The sequence below is a fragment of the Colius striatus genome, chromosome 3, assembly GCF_028858725.1.
Source record: "Colius striatus isolate bColStr4 chromosome 3, bColStr4.1.hap1, whole genome shotgun sequence".
NCBI classification, from domain to species: domain Eukaryota; kingdom Metazoa; phylum Chordata; class Aves; order Coliiformes; family Coliidae; genus Colius; species Colius striatus.
Window position 1 is genome coordinate 32,756,025 of NC_084761.1, and position 17,289 is coordinate 32,773,313.

Genomic DNA, 17,289 nt, shown 5'->3' on the forward strand with positions numbered 1-17,289 from the left:
ACACATTTCAGTGTTCACTAAAAAGATGTGGCCAAAGAAGGCTTTGAAATGCATGCCTCATCTTTGGGATGAGGTAGGTGCCACTAATGTTGGGATGAGGTACTTGATGTAAGGCAAAGTGATACCAACTGGACTCCTAATAAATCTTTCCGTTTGTATGAAGTTTGGAAGAGACTGTTTAAGTACAGGTAGATAAAAAGTCTTTGATTACCACAGGAAGAGAAAAGGTATGAAATAGCTTTATGAAGAAGGATGGAAGGCCTGCTCTGATACCTGTCAAAACAAACAAATCAAACTAGCTGCCCCTCTTCATTCAAGGACTGATTTCACCTTGCTTCCATCCAAGGCAGTAGCTGAAGGGAAATGAGTTTAAATATACCTGGACGTAGGCATGTTGCTTCATCACATTAGCACTAGTGGCTGTCTCCTAAGCTGTCTAAAGTTGCAGGAGTCACTACAAGAGGTTGTAATTGTATTTTGGTGAATATTAGGAAGGAGACCCAGTCTAAACTTGCTCCTCAGCCTTTTTCTTTAATCTAATTATTCCCGCCTCTTAATACCAGCCTCTAAATTTTGGTGTTTCTTCATTAGGATACTCTTTGCTTTCTTCCACGCACCTCTAGGCAGTAGAGAGTGGCAGTTTATTTCGGTATTGCAATACACCGATAGCAAACAGCTCAAAGAAAGGTGTCTGCTGAAATGGATGTAGAAACCAACACAGTTAGAGCGATTCCTTCACAGCTCACTGCTGGCCAAGGAATGTATTATCAGCAGGCACGATTCATTGTGCAAGTTGAGGAAAAACACAGAAGCTGATTGTCTGAAAATAAAACTGCAAAACTAGTCATATATTGCAGAGCAAAACAACTCCCAACTTCCCTCCTCTCTGGAAGATATCGCTGTTTTGGGCTGGGAGATGACTTCATGTGTTTGCTTGTGATTATGCCTTGTGCTGCTGTCTCTTGTGGACCTGCTCTGTACTCCCTGTGCTGGAGCTGGGTGGGAAGAATTGGGACTGAGGAAATAAATAGGTGCTGGTCAGAATATGATGCCCCTCAGAAATACTTGAAAGTGGTTCTTCAGTCATTTATAATATTTTCCCTTCCAACCTACTGCCTAGGAAAAAACTACAGTAAATCAAATGTTGCACTTGACTACCTGTATTAGCGGGAGCTTTGTGTAGAAAAGTACAGTTTGAATCATTTCCAGGTGAATATTCGCAGTGCTGTAGACTCCCAAAACCAGTGGAATTTCTTCAAATTTTCCTTTTTAGCTTGTAAACAGCCACTGAGAGCAGTTGTGGAAAATATCAGCTGTAAAATAAATCTGTTGAGAAGGTCATATGTGACAAGACATGAATATGCAGAGCTGCGGCAATTGGATTACAACCTGAACTACAACTGGACTATGCCAAGAGTTTTCAGTACAATTCCTGTTTTATTTTGCAGTTTTCAGTACAATTCCTGTTTTATTTTGCAGTTTATTTGCAATTCATCTGGACTGTTATGTCCAAGATGGTCTTGACAGTAGCATTTGTAATTGTTTGTGTAGCTTTGTTACATGTGCTATAGTAATTTTGAACACTTTTACTCTTCTCTGCTCACACTATGTAGCAGAAAGGATGTATAAAAGTTGATCTGTATCAGAAATTAATCTTGTCTGTTAAACATGTCAGAAGTTTAAAAATTGTTCCAAAAACTGAGTCCATGTTTAGTGTAGTTTGGAGAGTGACATATCAGAGAGCTGTCAGAAATCACCATTCAGAAAGAAGTATCACTGGATGAAGAGCCTTACTTCTACCTTTCTTTAGAGGTGGAAATTTGGGTGTGTTAGAGTAATAATATTTTTTCTAGAAAAGGCCAGTAGGACATCACAGAAATTATATCTTCCTGCAGCAGAGAGGATCATGCTGGTCCTTTCTACCACACATACCCAAATCTGGTTTTAATCCTTTCCAAAGTAAAGTATTGATGGTAGGTACTTAGCTGAATTACCACTCTGTTTACCACTGCAAGTTAAGCTATATCTGTAGAACCTTACACACAGATTTAAACTTCTATTTTTACATATTACACTCCAAAGTGGTACCAGCCCTGTTTGTTGTAAGTATTTTGGGCTCATGAATGTTGCAATAACTTTTGTGACGGGAAAAAAAATCAACACAAATAATGTGAACATTTGTAAATATATATACATTTTATTAATTTATACACACATGTTTATATATGATGTATAAGATGCATTTGCCAACAATAAAAACAAATAGGAAGGTCAAAGTTCAGATGTAAGAAAGAACACTTCCTAGCCATGTATGCACTGATGTACCTCCAAGGTAACAAATTAAAGCTCTCATTTTAAGATAATATCCAATTAAAAGGCTAATATCTGTCCTCTTGTTCTCCTTGTCACCAGCACTGCTGCTACCCCACGGAAAAAACATTCCCACTATGGTTTCTGATGATGGAGAAAGCCTGCTGATGCAGCCCAGCTGCTGCGTGATGAAAACTACAAGGAGCTTGTCTTCATCTCAGTTTCTTTGTTAATTAAGTCACAGTAAATCACACACAATTTTAGCACTGCAGACAAAAACAGCTCTTTGACAGGTTCCTGACTGCTGCTCTCCTTCCATTCCCCTTCTCCTGGCTGCCCACCAAGCAGCTACTGAGAATCTGGGATCAGGATTTCTGTCTCCACACAAAACGGCTGCTTTTACTAGCTGCAGTGCTAGCCCGGGCGCTCAGCCAGCTTCTCCACCAGCTTCCTTACCATCATGCAGCCAGCCTCTGGTACAAGAGGTATTTTGAGCTAGAGCTAGCCTAGCCTAAGCAGCTGTAAGCTGCATAGGCTCCAGGTTAATTCAGCTCAGTACTTGCCTGCTTTCCAGGCACCTATAATGGTCCTAATGCCTTCCCACAGTTGCCCTCAAGGCAAAAACCAGACTACCCTTTATTTGTTGCTCTGGATCAAAACATATCACTGTAGACCACAAAGGCACCTATACTCCCGTACACATGTGCAGAACAGAAAAAGTGCTGTTAAACCCAGGAGAAATGTGCTTCATGGAGGCTCATACAAGTATGATGCAAGTATGTAAAATATTTTCTATCACTGGTGATGCCCTCATAAATCATTGCTTGATAACATCAGAGTTCAGGGCAAAACTGTACTTTTGAGCCATTCCAGTAATCTCTTGCAAGGGCTAAGAGAGGCAGATGCATCATTCTTCAACCCATTCTTAGCTATTGTCAAAGTGAAAGAAATGGATGAGAAGAAATGGAAGGAGAACACAGAAGTGAACAGTTTCATTCTGAAGGAAAATGAAGCAAAAATGAGATGTAACTTTAAAAATAAAAAGCAGAGAGAGAAAAGCAACTAATGGAGGAGTATGGAAGAAGGGGTGGAGAAGAACTGAAAAACAAAAAGGAAGAAATAAAAGGCCTGAGGTAACATGTCAACTATCATAGTGTTACAACATAGGTGAATTACTTCAATGCCTTGGTACCTGCTTTCTTGCATCATGGGACAATTCAGCCACCAAAAACATCAAGGCAATTCACACCCATGTGTATGCAAAGCCAGCTCTGCTAAATTCTGGCAAGTGGTACCAGAGCAATGTGCCCTGTGCTTTGCATTGCCAGTACCTCACGTTCGGCTCAAACTACCTCCTGTTTTAGTTCATCTAGGCAACTCCATTTTGTCAGGGGTGGTTTTTCTCTCTGGTTGTGGCTTTCAACCTCAGATGAGGGCAAATCTCTTAGTATTATGGCTAGTAGTTGCATAGACCCACAGCATCCTAGGAGTGCCACTATCTTCTTTATGACAGCATTATTTTCCACCTGCTCCATTGTGACTGGATGCCTACACATATGAACAGAAACAAAAAGGAACTAAAGCTCTTCACTTATTAACTTGCTTTTTAGTTTGCAACGCATCTATCACCTAGCCCTCTAATGAAGGCACAGAAGCAAACCAGGTCCCCATAACGTCTCAAACAACATTTCCACACACAACATTAGACATGCAAATGAAGAGATTTTCTCAGTTCTGGGACAACTCACTCTTGTTCTCACATCAGCATGCACCGCATAGCCTGACCTTGCTTTGCCTTTCCGTACAACTAGAAGATGTTGAAACAATATGTAGGAGTGTCAAAAATCCCCTGCCCTGTTCAGGAGCTCTTTCTCCACATGGCAGACTCTGGAGCTGTTTGCAGGCATGTTCCGTGTGTAACATTCTTACCTGCAGGGTGAAGTCTGCAATCAACACGAGCCTGACCCAGGAGTTGCAAATCCAAGATCTGAAATCCAGGTCCAGTGCTACCAGCCCACCCAGCAGTATCAGTCTGATCCATGCAGGAGCATAGTGCCATCAGAATTAGTGTAAGGTGATGGCCTTAAAGGACATAAATATTTGATTCTGCCCCAAGCCTGTCACAGTTAATCCTTCACAGGTTTTAGTCAAGATTTGAAGATTCAGATTTTCTGGAAGACCTGATACAGTTACAAGTACTATATTGTTGAACCATGTCCCCAAATACAGCATTTACTTGTGGTTATTTTAGGTGATGAATGGGGATTCTGAAAATACCTATGGAGATACAGGTGCAAAAAAACCTTCACCTGTACATCACCTTTTCATACAGGATCTGGAGGTCATGTCAAAAGGAATGTTACGTAATATGAAAGGTGGCAATTTATCATAGAAAAATCATAAAGCCATGTGTTTGTTCTCAGACAAAGGTTACTGTTGATGTCAATACAGCTGTCATCACCCAACTTTGTTTTGTGCCAGTACAAGCCATATACCAGTATTAGGTAAATATGAGGGCTGAATTATCTAGATTTATACCAGCAAGGTATCAAAATGCAGTATGATTCCAGGAGCAACACTGAACTCAAGGGAACAGCCTCTAAAATAAGCTGACTGCTCAGCTGCACGTTAAGCAGGGTCAGGCTCACTCTGCCCCAGCAGAATTAAATTGCCTACTTTCAGCTCACAAGTGCAAGGCAGAAAACAAACCCCAAGACCACCAACCAAAAACCCCCAAACAGCTTCTGATGAGAACTCACTTCACATGACAAAAGCCTTAATCCTGCTGCTTAGCATGAGCCCAATTTGAGCATAATCACTCGCCCATTAGAGAGAAAAGGATAAGACATGCTACTAGCTAAGGGATAAACAGAACAACCCACCAGGAATGGTAAAACCAATGTGGTTTGAAGAACATCAATAATTCAGAAGTCAAAGGAATAATTTGATTAAAGTAGGAAGGGAAAACAGGTTGGTTGAAGGTTTAAATATGACTGAATGTGGTGTGGAGGCAAGAGAAGAACAAAGAATTAAAGGAACCAGTGCAGAAAGGGACAGACCAAAGATGATAACAATCATGAAAATGGAAGGGAATAAAATACACTGGTAGCTAAGATGGGCAGTGGAAGAGTTTACTTAACAGACCCACAGACAAGAGTCATTAATTCATAGCTAGTGAGTATGTCAATCTGCACACAGTGGCTGTCTTACTGAAATTAATTGTTCTTGAAATTTCTATCTCATCATGTGAATTAAAACAGAAAGTAAAAAGAGGGATGTATTGAATGAATCTTTCACAATATTTTGTCTAGGAATACACATTTAATGTAGTATTATATGCTCCATTGAAACACAAGAAACACTGTTACTGTGACCTTTTTTTCTGTGCAGCATCCCGGAAGCAGAGTTGTTGGTGGCACAGAACCACAACAGGAAACCACTTTCACCACTTCCATTAATTTTTCTAGGTATGACTAAGCATGACATTGTTTCACAACAGGTAGAGCACCAGAGCATATCTGAGGACTAAGTGTATTTTTGAAAATATAACATCTTTTTGGAGACACTATCCCATAAAATATCAGCTATGAATTTTACAGAGCATTCTATAAAACATACTAACAAACATAAAGAAAAAACTCCTTGTACTTGAAATAAGTTTAGGTACAAAACAGTAAAATTTTCTAACAGCAGTCTGCAGCCTTAAAAGTTAAAACAAGTGAGCATTTTTACTAGTTAGAAGATGTAATCTGGAGAAGAGGAGATTGAGAGGAGATCTTATTAAAATTTATAAATATCTAAAGGGTGGGTGTCAGGAGGTTGGGACATCCCTTTTTTCTATAGTAGATAGTAACAGGACAAGGGGTAATGGGATGAAGCTGGAACACAAAAAGTTCCACTTAAACATAAGAAAAAACTATTTCACTGTGAGGGTGAGGGAGCCCTGGCACAGGCTGCCCAGAGGGGTTGTGGAGTCTCCTTCCTTGGAGGTCATCAAGACCTGCCTGGACATGTTCCTATGCGACCTGATCTAGATGAACCTGCTTCTGCAGGGGGGTTGGACTAGATGATCTCTAAGGGTCCCTTCCAACCCCTACCATTCTATGATTCTATGATCTGAAAAAACTTTCTACACTATTCTAGACATCTTCCACTGATAAACTCCATTAGTTTCTCTGTAGAATTAATTTATGATATATTATGTATATTGCATGCACATGCATTATTAACAGCTTTGTAAACCTGTGACAAGACTCTGGCATTGTTCCCTTCTGGAAGTTGCCAAACACCAATGAAATACCTGATGACCTGGGAATTACTTTTTCTCCCTGCAAAGGCCCTATGCAATCCATCAACTGGAGGATAAGCTGGAGGAGCTCCTGTCCCTGTCTCCCAAATGCTGGGCATGAAAGGGCTGATAGTGTCACCAGAAGGGATGAGACACTACCAGCGCTGCACACCGATGATCACCAGAGCCCGTGGCAGGGCCAGGAGGCCGCAGCACACTGTCCTTTGCATGCTTGTGCATAGGAATGGAAGGCTGGCCTCTGCACCCTCGACTGTTGAGACTTGTGTGGCTGGCTCAGTCTGTTCCTCTGTGATTAAAACACAGATGCATGTTTAAAAAAAAAAAATTAAAAATCACTAGTATGACTCATGTACCACTCCTTCGTTCAATTGTGTTTCTAATCCATCTTTACCTTGTCTGTGACTCTGACACTCAGAGGTGCTGGTGCTACTGCTTATCTCAGTCTGGTGTTTCTGTGGGCAGGAAAATAGGCACCACCTCTCTTCTCCAATCAGGACCATCCGCACATAGCTGCTGCCTTAAAACTCCACGACTCATAGTTCTTTACAAAACAGTAGCTGCAGGCAACAGAAAATTAGAGTTGAAAATAGTGACCAGAAATACTGTAATTTCCACCCCCCCACCTCCCCATGGAAGGATACACAGATGGCTTCTAAATAAACACTAAAGTCTATGTCATTGTATATATCAGTTTTGTGGTATGTGATGGAGGCTTGAGCATTCCATTTCCAAAACTGTACAAGTAATTTAGGAGAAATAACTATTTTATATCGCAGAAGTCAGGGTGGGTTTTTTTTAATCTATGCATAGAATTAAAACTTCTGTAGTCATAAAAAAACTTGTTATGGGACATCAAGGTAGTTAGACAACTTTACCTTTAATGCTTTTCAATGCAATGTGGCACAACAACTTCAGAAAATAAAAGATTGTTTCAATTTTACATAAAATAATCATTGAAGTAGTTACAGTACTGACATATTTCAAAATGCACATATAATGGAGAAATCTCAGCAGTTAGTTGAAATCTGAGAGAAGCAGCCAGTGTCATGACTTATTTTATCTGTGGTTTGCTCTGAAAAGATGAAGAGTATTTGCTCTCAAGGCAAGAACAGACATGGAGTTTTACAGAGACTGGAAAGTCAAAAGTGTTTTGATCAGACTGATTTTTGTTTTCTTCCATATAAAAGCAGGGAAAAAAAAATCAGCAAACTTATGAGACAGAAGGAGCTTTCTATATGAACTCTTAGAGAGCAGTGTAGGGAAAAAGGAGCTGGAGGTCTTGGTGGACAGCAGGATGACCATGAGCCAGCAATATGCCCTCATGGCCAAGAAGGCCAATGGCATCCTGGGGTGTATTAGAAGGCCTATGGTTAGCAGGTTGAGAGAGGTTCTTCTCCCCCCTCTACTCTGCCCTCATGAGACCACATCTGGAATATTGTGTCAAGTTCTGGGCCCCTCAGTTCAAGAAGGACAAGGAGCTGCTGGAGAGAGTTCAGCACAGGGCCACCAAGATGACTAGGGGAGTGGAGCATCTCCCTTCTGATGAAAGGCTGAGGAAGCTGGGGCTTTTTAGCTTGGAGAAGAGGAGACTAAGGGGTGACCTCATTAATGTTTACAAATATGTAAAGGGTGAGCGTCAGGAGGATGGAGCCAGGGTCTTCTCAATGATATCCAATGATAGGACAAGGGGCAATGGGTATAAGCTGGAACACAAAGAAGAATTTCTTCACTGTGAGGGTGAGGGAGCACTGGAACAGGCTGCCCAGATGGGCTGTGGAGTCTCCTTCTCCAGAGACATTCAAAACCCTCCTGGATGAGTTCCTGTGTGACCTACTCTAGATGGTTCTTCTCTGGCAAGGGGGGGTTGGACTAGATGGTCTTTTGAAGTCCCTTCCAACGCTTAAGATTCTGTGATTCTGCTATAGAAGATGAAGGCAGGCTCACACAAACACAGATTTTTGTGTAACTGAAGGTCCCGTTATTGCATACACATTTCATCAAAGCAGTCACAGGCTTTCTTGTCCATCTACCTTCTTTCTTCTCATTCTGATAGTTTTTATAAAAACTGTTGATGTAGTTGGAAATACAAGCCAAGCCACCAGGTTTCAAGAGTTGAGCTGTCTATAACACTAAATGCTTTCTGTTGAACATGATCTTGCTGATTACTTTAGATCCTGAGCCTGTAATTGTGCCTGCAAAAATATCTGACACCCTAGGTTCAAATCTGTGAGAGCATTAAATGTCCCCAGAAATATAAAGGGAACTTCTCACATCTTCAGACATCAAACACAAACTGAGCCAAGAAGAGCACTGAAGGGAACTGTGAATTACCACCACCCTTGATGGTCATTTGGTGATCATCAACAAGGAAAGTTGTGTTCAAACTTAGAGTTGTCTCTTGCTTTGTTCAGAAAATGCAGAAATGTGCCATCCTAATGCCAAAGAACCTCAAGAGTGCCCTTCTGTGCATGCCTTAATCAGGATAATGAGAGTGTGACATAGTCCACCACATTTAATCTATACCAGAAACAGAAGGTCCAGTCAGTGGTGGGGAACACACAAAATAGTTGTCCAACTGTTTAATCTACCTTTCCTGTAAAAAACCCCAACCCTAAACCAAGCTAGTTTGTAGCAAGGCATTTACCAGATAGCCCAGATTACAGAGCATCAGTACTAGTTTCAAAAAGCAGAAAAATTGCCCCCAAATGGTGCTAAAGAAAAATTTCTCTGGTCTGGTGTAGTAACTGAATATCAAAGCAATTGAAGAAGGAGAAAAATAGGTAGAGGAAAAAAGCTTACAACTCAGTGGAATCTGGATAATCTGTTCAAAGAACAAAATTCCAGTGTAATGAATATCGTGTGTAATAATTCCAAAATAATTCCATGTTCAGATACATCTCTTTAAGAATAATTTTACGCTCAAACATAAATCTGAAAGTGGATTATACTGATCTGGATTAAATAATTCCTTCTCCTCCTCCCCTCCCCATAAGATCATGCTCCAAGGAATCATCCAGATGCAAAATATCACAATATAAATCCATAACCTATCTTAATTTTCATGTGTAGATCTGTGCTTTGTGGAAGGACAAAATTAAAAATGGCTGCTATTATAAATCTTGCCAAACAATACTTTAGTGACTACATCTTAGTTAATAAACATGGCAGCATGAAGGCTTGGGGATTTTCCATCAATTGCCAATCATTGTTTAGTTCAACAGATCCAGAACAGGGTGAAACTGGAGTGACACCATGACAGAGAAAACAGCAGCTTTTACCTGGTCAAAATCAATGCAGGCTTACACCAATGTATTTCAAATGTGTCTCTGAACTCTTGGGACCTATATTTTAGGATTTAGTATTTTGTTTCCACACATCAATTTGACTTTACAATGATTTTTTGGTTACTGAGAAGGGAGAGGCCTTTGCTAGCACAGACAAACATATCCTGTTACCTGCTGTGCCACTGTTGTCCTCAGTGCAAGAGGAAGGACTGCCAGATCAGGAAAACATTGCTAATTTGCATTTATTCAGCTTACAAAAATACACTTACTAAAGCTCAGAGATCATGGAATAATACCTGGCAGAATTATTTTCTTTTCCATAGCATACATTTCAGTGGTAAGCAGCATCAGTGAAAGATTTAAACCTCTTCCCAAGAATTACATGAGTTTAAATACTAGCCAGGTCACTTCCACAGGCTTTCCTGTACAGCTTGATCCATATGCCCAGCCTTGTCCTTGCTCCAACAGATCTGGGTTTCAGAGTGCATCAAGAAATCTATCCACCCCCGTCTTCGGATTCTTTGTCAAGCATAGAGATGCTCTCTCACCTCTGATCCCCAGTAGCAGCTAGATCTGGATAGGAGCTGGAAAAGGTGGAAGGCACTCTACTTATCATGAAAATATACCTTACTGTGGCACTGTCAACAAGAGGTACAGACTTATGACCTGAGAACAATGCCAAACAAGCTCTACCACCTTCCCTCACTGAGGCACACAAGGCTTTTTGCAGCACATTGGAAAAGAGGTGCTTTTGGGGAGGAGTCAGGCTTCCTCTTCAGGAAATCTTAGAATCATAGAATCATAGAATGTTAGGGGTTGGAAAGGACCTTTAGAGATCATCTAGCTCAACCCCCCTGCAGAAGCAGGGTCACCTAGATCAGGTTGCATAGGAACATGTCCAGGTGGGTCTTGAAGATCTCCAAGGAAGGAGACTCCACACCCTCTCTGGGCAGCCAGGGCTCTGTCACCTGAACAGTGAAATAGCTTTTTCTTATATTTAAATGGAACTGTCGTGGTTTGGCCCAGCTAGCACAACAGCACCACGACAGTTTCTCGCTCGATGCCCCCATTCACCCCCACCCTCGTTAAGATGGTGGAGGACCCAGTGAAATGGGAGTAAAAAGATAAGCAAGATTGTTGTGGATTGAGACAAGGGCAGGGAGGGCTCACTGCCAATTATGGTTCTGGGCAAAACAGACTCCAGTACTCGACTTAGAGAGGAAAGTAGGAAAGTTTATTCTACAAGAAACAGAACGGAATAAAAGCAAAAAGGGAGTAGGATGATGAGAAAATTACAACCAGCACTTTAAGATCTCCCTCCCCCATCCCTCCTTTCTTCCCGGGCCCAGCTCACTGCTCCCGATATCTCTACCTCCTCCCCCCACAACGGCTCAGGGGGGCAGGGAGTGGGGGATGTGGTCAGTCTCTCACAGATGGGCTCTGCCGCTTCTGTCTTCTCAGATGAGGATGACTCCTGGCATTCTTCCCCTGCTCCAACACGGGGTTCCTCCCCCGGAACACAGTCCTTAACAAACTTCTCTGGTGTGGGTTGTTCCCAACAGCTGTGGCTTCTGCCGATACAGGGTCCCTTCCTCGGGACACAGTCCTTGGTGAATATCTCTGACGTGGATTCTTCACCGCGGTTGCAGGGTCCCTCTCTCGGGACAAGGCCTCTTCTGGGCATAAGTTTAATGAGCTGCTTTGTCGTGGGTTCCTCCCCACAGTTGCAGCTGTGGATATTGGGTCCCTTCCTCGGGACAGGGCCTGCTCCGGCCATAGTGATAAAGGGCCCCTCCTTCGGGACAAGGCCTCCTCCGGCCAAAATCACTGTCCCTGGCTCGGGGCCTTTAATGAAGTGAATCGCTGCCCCTGATCCGGGGTCAGCTTTAGCAAAATGAGTTTCTGCCCCTGATGCGGGCTCATTATCAGAATGAGTCTGTACCGCTGATGCGGGGTCTTTAAAGAAATGAAAATAAATCTCAGCTTCACCAGTTCTCTCCATAGAATGCAGGGGAGTCTCTGCTACAGTACACCTCCTCCCTTTCATCACTGACCTTGGAGTCCGCATGGTTGTTTCTCTCACCGTTCCTACTCCTTGCACCACCACCAGCCAGAAGAAGAGAAGAAGGGGCAGAAGAAGGAAAGAAGATGGAGGAAGACACCTCCCCTTCCGGCTTCTTCTTAAAAAGTGATCGTGGAGGCGTCTAATTGGCTCAGCCCCAGAAGTGAGCCTTTTCTGAGCTGGGGAGAGTTGTGAGCAACTTCTTGCAGGAGCCATCTTTGCAGCCCCTTCCCCCATACCAGAAAAGGCTGTCATGTCAAACCATGACAGGAACTTTTTGTGTTCCAGCTTCATCCCATTACTCCTTGTCCTGTTGCTAGATATAATAGAAAAAAGGGATGCCTCAGCCTCCTGAAACCTTTACCTGGCAACGCAGGGACGCAGGAGAGGTAGTTGCACATACTCACTGTTTCATGTGCCAGGCAGCTGAACACCAGCCTTGGTATGTCCTTGAGTCTCAGCAAGCTGATTCCTCCATGTGTCAGTGACCTGAAATTTTAAAGGAGTGAGGTAGGGAGCTCAGGAGGAACAAGAAGCTCCTGTGATGAGGGCAAAGAATGCCCCTGCTGATCCATCAGCTCAAAGGGTGGACTGGCACTTGTAGCCTTACCAGGACACCCCTGCAGCACCATGGGATGACAAATGTGACCCCCTCCCTGACATATGCAGCCCAGCCCTCCCATCCACTGGCTCAAACAGGCAGTGCCATGGATTCATTTTTAAAGGGAAAGCACTGGGAGTGATGCCAGGGGTGCCAGCAGCTCTCCCACCAGCATCTGCTTGGATAGATGCAGAGGCACAACCACACCAGGGAGGATCCAGGGCTTCTCACAGGGACACTCCACTCCAGCACTGTTTCTTTTATGTGGTTTTACCTTCACTGGCCCACCAGAGCCATAATGTGCAACAGAAAGGTGACGACTTCTGAGGTGGAAAAGCTATTTGCAGTGTATGCCTGCAGAGAGCATCCTGCTGCACCACATCCAGTGTAATGAGTCTGGCAGGGAGTCACATCTCCTTCCTCTTCTGAAGGAAATATCCTCAAAAATACCAGCTTAAAAGCTTCCCCCCTCCCTTCTTTGCCATTAATTGCAACTTTGTTTAGCTATTCACCCTAGGTAGCCATTTTTTCATGTAACTTAATGGCCTCTCTCACTGAAAATAAGCTGTAGAAAAGCTCATTGACTTCAGGACTGTATGCAGGGGCAGCATGCCCATTCATACTTGTGTTGTTATGGCCTTGACTCCCAGTATAACTAGCCTGGGTACTGTACTGATGACAAACTCACAGGGGAGAAGTAATGGGTCCACCAAAGCTGCATTAAAATAACATTCTCTCCCTGGCACACAAAGCAGACTGGTTACTGGACAAGGCATCAGCGTCACCACCCTTGTCCTTGTTATTTCTGACAGCCTGGCTACATCTGAGCATCTCTGCTCTTCTCCCCTTGATTGTGTCAGCAGCAGCCTTTGGTTGAGCCCTTGTGTAAGAGATCAGCAACCAGGAGCAAAGACTTTTGAATAATTAATACAGGAACAGGTAACTCAGCCAGCAAAGCTCTCACTATCTGGCAGTAGCTGCCAAGCAGCAGTGCCCAATCTGTTTGCTGTCAATTCATTCCCTTGTTCTCTGGTTGAGGTATTTCATCTCCTTTTCCCAAGGCCTCTGTCTGTACCACATTTGGACTGTGAGCCATTCAGTGTGTCTGGCCCAAGGGATACGTAGCTGTCACATGGCACTGCAGCAACATTGCAGTCCCTGCACTGCCACCACATTAGCTTTTAGAGCTATTAGTTTCATCTTATTTATTTTCCAAGGCTGTTGAAGGAGATGTTGCCAGATGCATTTGCAGGTATGCCTTCAGCCCTTGCAGCTGACAGACGTTTCTGGCTCTGGGGTGCTGTCTCCTGCATCCATCAGCACCTCTGGCCAAGCTCCTGTGTCTAACCACAGCTCAGAGACCAGGAGCATGCCCACAGGCATCACAATGACACTACACACTGGAGCACTGGAGGGGGACTTAAACTGGATTGGTCTTTGTAAAGCAGACCTACCCTCTTGGGCAAGTCCAGCTCCTCCTGACAAGGGGGCTTGGCACCTGCCTGTGCCTGGCCAGCTCACAGGGCTAGGGCTGAGCACCATGGCTGCTCCTCCATGATGTCTTAGAGCCTGGCTTCTACTTGGCCACAGACTGTCTCACACCATCTCCAGCACCCATGGAACATCACAGCCACAGGATTCCATTGTCTCCAAGGACCAAAGATTTTCTTTTTATCGTTCTTCTTACTATAACGGACATGATGCACTTCCAGGCAGACAGTTCCTCTAGCCCTTCACTACCTAATCAATGCTTTAATCACATACTTTCCTGATGAGGACAGGGACAGCTGTTACCTCCAAACATAAAGAAAAAAAAAAAAAAAGTTACTGTCTCTACCCTTTTATTTTTTAAGCTCAGGTATTGTTAAGATCAGAAGTATATCTCAAAGTGGCTGGAATCATGAAACTTCATTGTTAATCAGCTGCTGACTTTGGCTAGGCTGACATTTTCCTGGCTATTTTTAGGGTATGAGTCAGACACTGCACTACCAAGCCTGCAAAATCCCTGTGGGCTGATACCAGAGCCTCATTCAAAGCTGTGCTGAAGGAAAAGGAAGGCAAAGCATGCAAAGGCTTTTGTTCACCTGCCTTTGGGGCTAACTTCAGAAAAAGCAAGGAAACACAGGGAATGAGGTGTTACAGCAACACAGTGGGATAACGAACTGAAAGGGAAATCCTCTTACCTGGCTCTCACAGGATCAGTTCCATCACACATTATTGGGCTGGTGGAAACAAAACTGAAACACTGTGAGTACCCACTCCCAGACACACTGCTGAAAACCCAGAAAAGAAATTTCAAGGTTTTTTTTTCTAGAGCCAGTTCTATGGGTAATTGAAGCTCCTACTTCCCTACCTGTATGAAAGTCCATTGCTCGAGTCTCAGCTCTCACCTGGTCTCTCTAGGAGTTGTTAGGAAAAGAAGACCCAAAGAGTGGCTCTGATGGGGTCCAAGGATACAGGAGCTATTGGGGCAGAGGGGTAGGATGGCATCAGTCTTTGTGAACTGCTTTGTTCTGATGCATAACTTGTTATGCATCACTTCAGAACGAGCTGATGAAAGTATCCTTGAATGCTATTTTTCCCACGTTTAAATCTCTCTGTGGTCTCCAAGAACTGCCTGTTGAAGCAGCATGTGATTGGAGAAGCTATTCCTGCAGGCTGGGTTTCACTTTTGAAGGATGATGCAATCTGAGCCTCCATTGTTCAGATTTAAGGCAAGCCAAAAGTAGTTAAAAACTTCCCAAGAATCAAATCCATGGTTCCTGCAGTACCTCAGGTTTTTGCGGCTTTTTTTTCCCCTTTCTGATAGCAAAAAGACTATTTGGCCTGAAGTGCAATATAAACTTTGGCTGGGTACTGAAAAAAAGTCATCTAAGCAGTAACATATTGCTTGGCACAAATACCCTCAAGTACATACCTTGCTTCCTGCTTGCACTCAGGTCACTTCCATATCCAGGAAGCTCCTCAAGGGCTGTGAGACCAGAATCACATCACCCAGCTCCTGAAGAGCTTGACTCTCTCTGTACACTGGAAAAGGAAGAAAGAGAAGCTATTGTAGCAGTGCCAACAGTGCTAAGCATTATAACGTACAGAAGTGGTTCTTAGTGAAAGGTTGAGCTGTCTCCTCCCTATTGACCATTGCCCAGCTCTCAGGCTCGCTTGGCCTGCTAATATCTGTCATCTGGGGAAATGAAGAAATAGGCTTACAAGTACAGGCCTAACATAAGGAAATTAACCATTTATTTCATGCCACGGTGCTACTTCTTACCCCCAACTGCACACAGGTGTCACCTGTACAGGTCCACGCAACTGCTAAGCCCTTGCAGCCACCCTGCCCCATTGAGAGTAGAGGCACTATTAAAAATGTAATCCTTCCTGCTGCCTTCCAGCTTGCACAGCCACAAACTGCACCTACCTCAACACCTTCTGCCACCTAAGCCCCTAGGTGCCTGCTCCTCTGCTTGCTTTTTTTCCTAGCAGAAGAGTTTTCTTCTGTTTCTTGCCTTGTTTCTTGGACATCTGATTTTACTGCATGCATAAGATCCTGCTAGTGCTGGGCTGGTAGGGAGCTGGCTGAGACCATGGCAAGGACAGCCTGCCTCTAAAGGCAGCAGCACTGTATTGATTTTTATCAGGCAAGAGCCTGGCACTCAACCTTCTCAAGGAGATGTTACGAGCAACTCTGGAGCGAGACATAGTACATTCATAGCATGTGTAACTGGACACTGCAGTAACATGCATGGGTGGCAGAAAGCTTTTCTTTTGGACCTTCCCAGCCAACAAGTGACCAGTAGAAAGCTTTAAGCCCACAGAGCTGGTGTTTTGATTTATTTCCATTCTATAATTATTTTAATTCTACTTAGTGCAACTACCAACGTTACCCATGGCAGCAGCACATCCCACAGATCAATAGGACAATGCATTATGGTATTTCCTTTCATTGCTTTTAGGTTTCATGTCTTTCATGCTTTTATCTCAGGCAGGAGTAACTAACTACACAATTGTTTTCTGCAGTGGTATTTTACACATCCCTTAAGCTTCCTGTACAAAGCAAGTAACACACATCTCTAATGGGGGTAGAAAGTGCTTTGTATCCTACAAAATTTATGATTCTCTGGGTGCTTCTTACTGCAAATATCAGTTTTCTGAGGACTAAGTGGCCACAGCACTGCAGACATGTGACTGAACATCAGCTAACAGAAACCCACGTGATTTCCAGCCCCAAAAGCAGCCAGCTCAGCAGACAGCTGTGGCTCCTCTGCCCATGGCAGCTGCAGAAGACAGGCTCCAAGGGGCATAGCCCTTGGTATACAGAAAGCAACTTCCCTTGCCAACATGTATTGCCAACACAGATTTTGTATTGCGTTCCTGTAGGACAAACTTGCCCATCTTCATATTGCCCTGTAACCTGGGCTTGTGACGCTCTGAAGGTGGATGATAACCATCACTGCCAAGAGGCAGGTGGCTGCTGGCCCTGAATTTCTATGTATGTACAGGCTGCAGGAAGATTATTTACTGCCCATAGCCAAGGGGCAAAGCTTTGCTGTGGGGGGGAGAAAAAAAAAAAACAAACCCAAACCAAACAAAACCCATCATACTTAAAGTTCATTCACATACATCCCAAACACAAAGAACTGTCTTTTGTGTAATGAGCAAAAATCAGTCCAGAGTTGCATAAGCACAGCTGACACAAAGGTGTTGCTGCAGGAAAATAGCTCCCCCT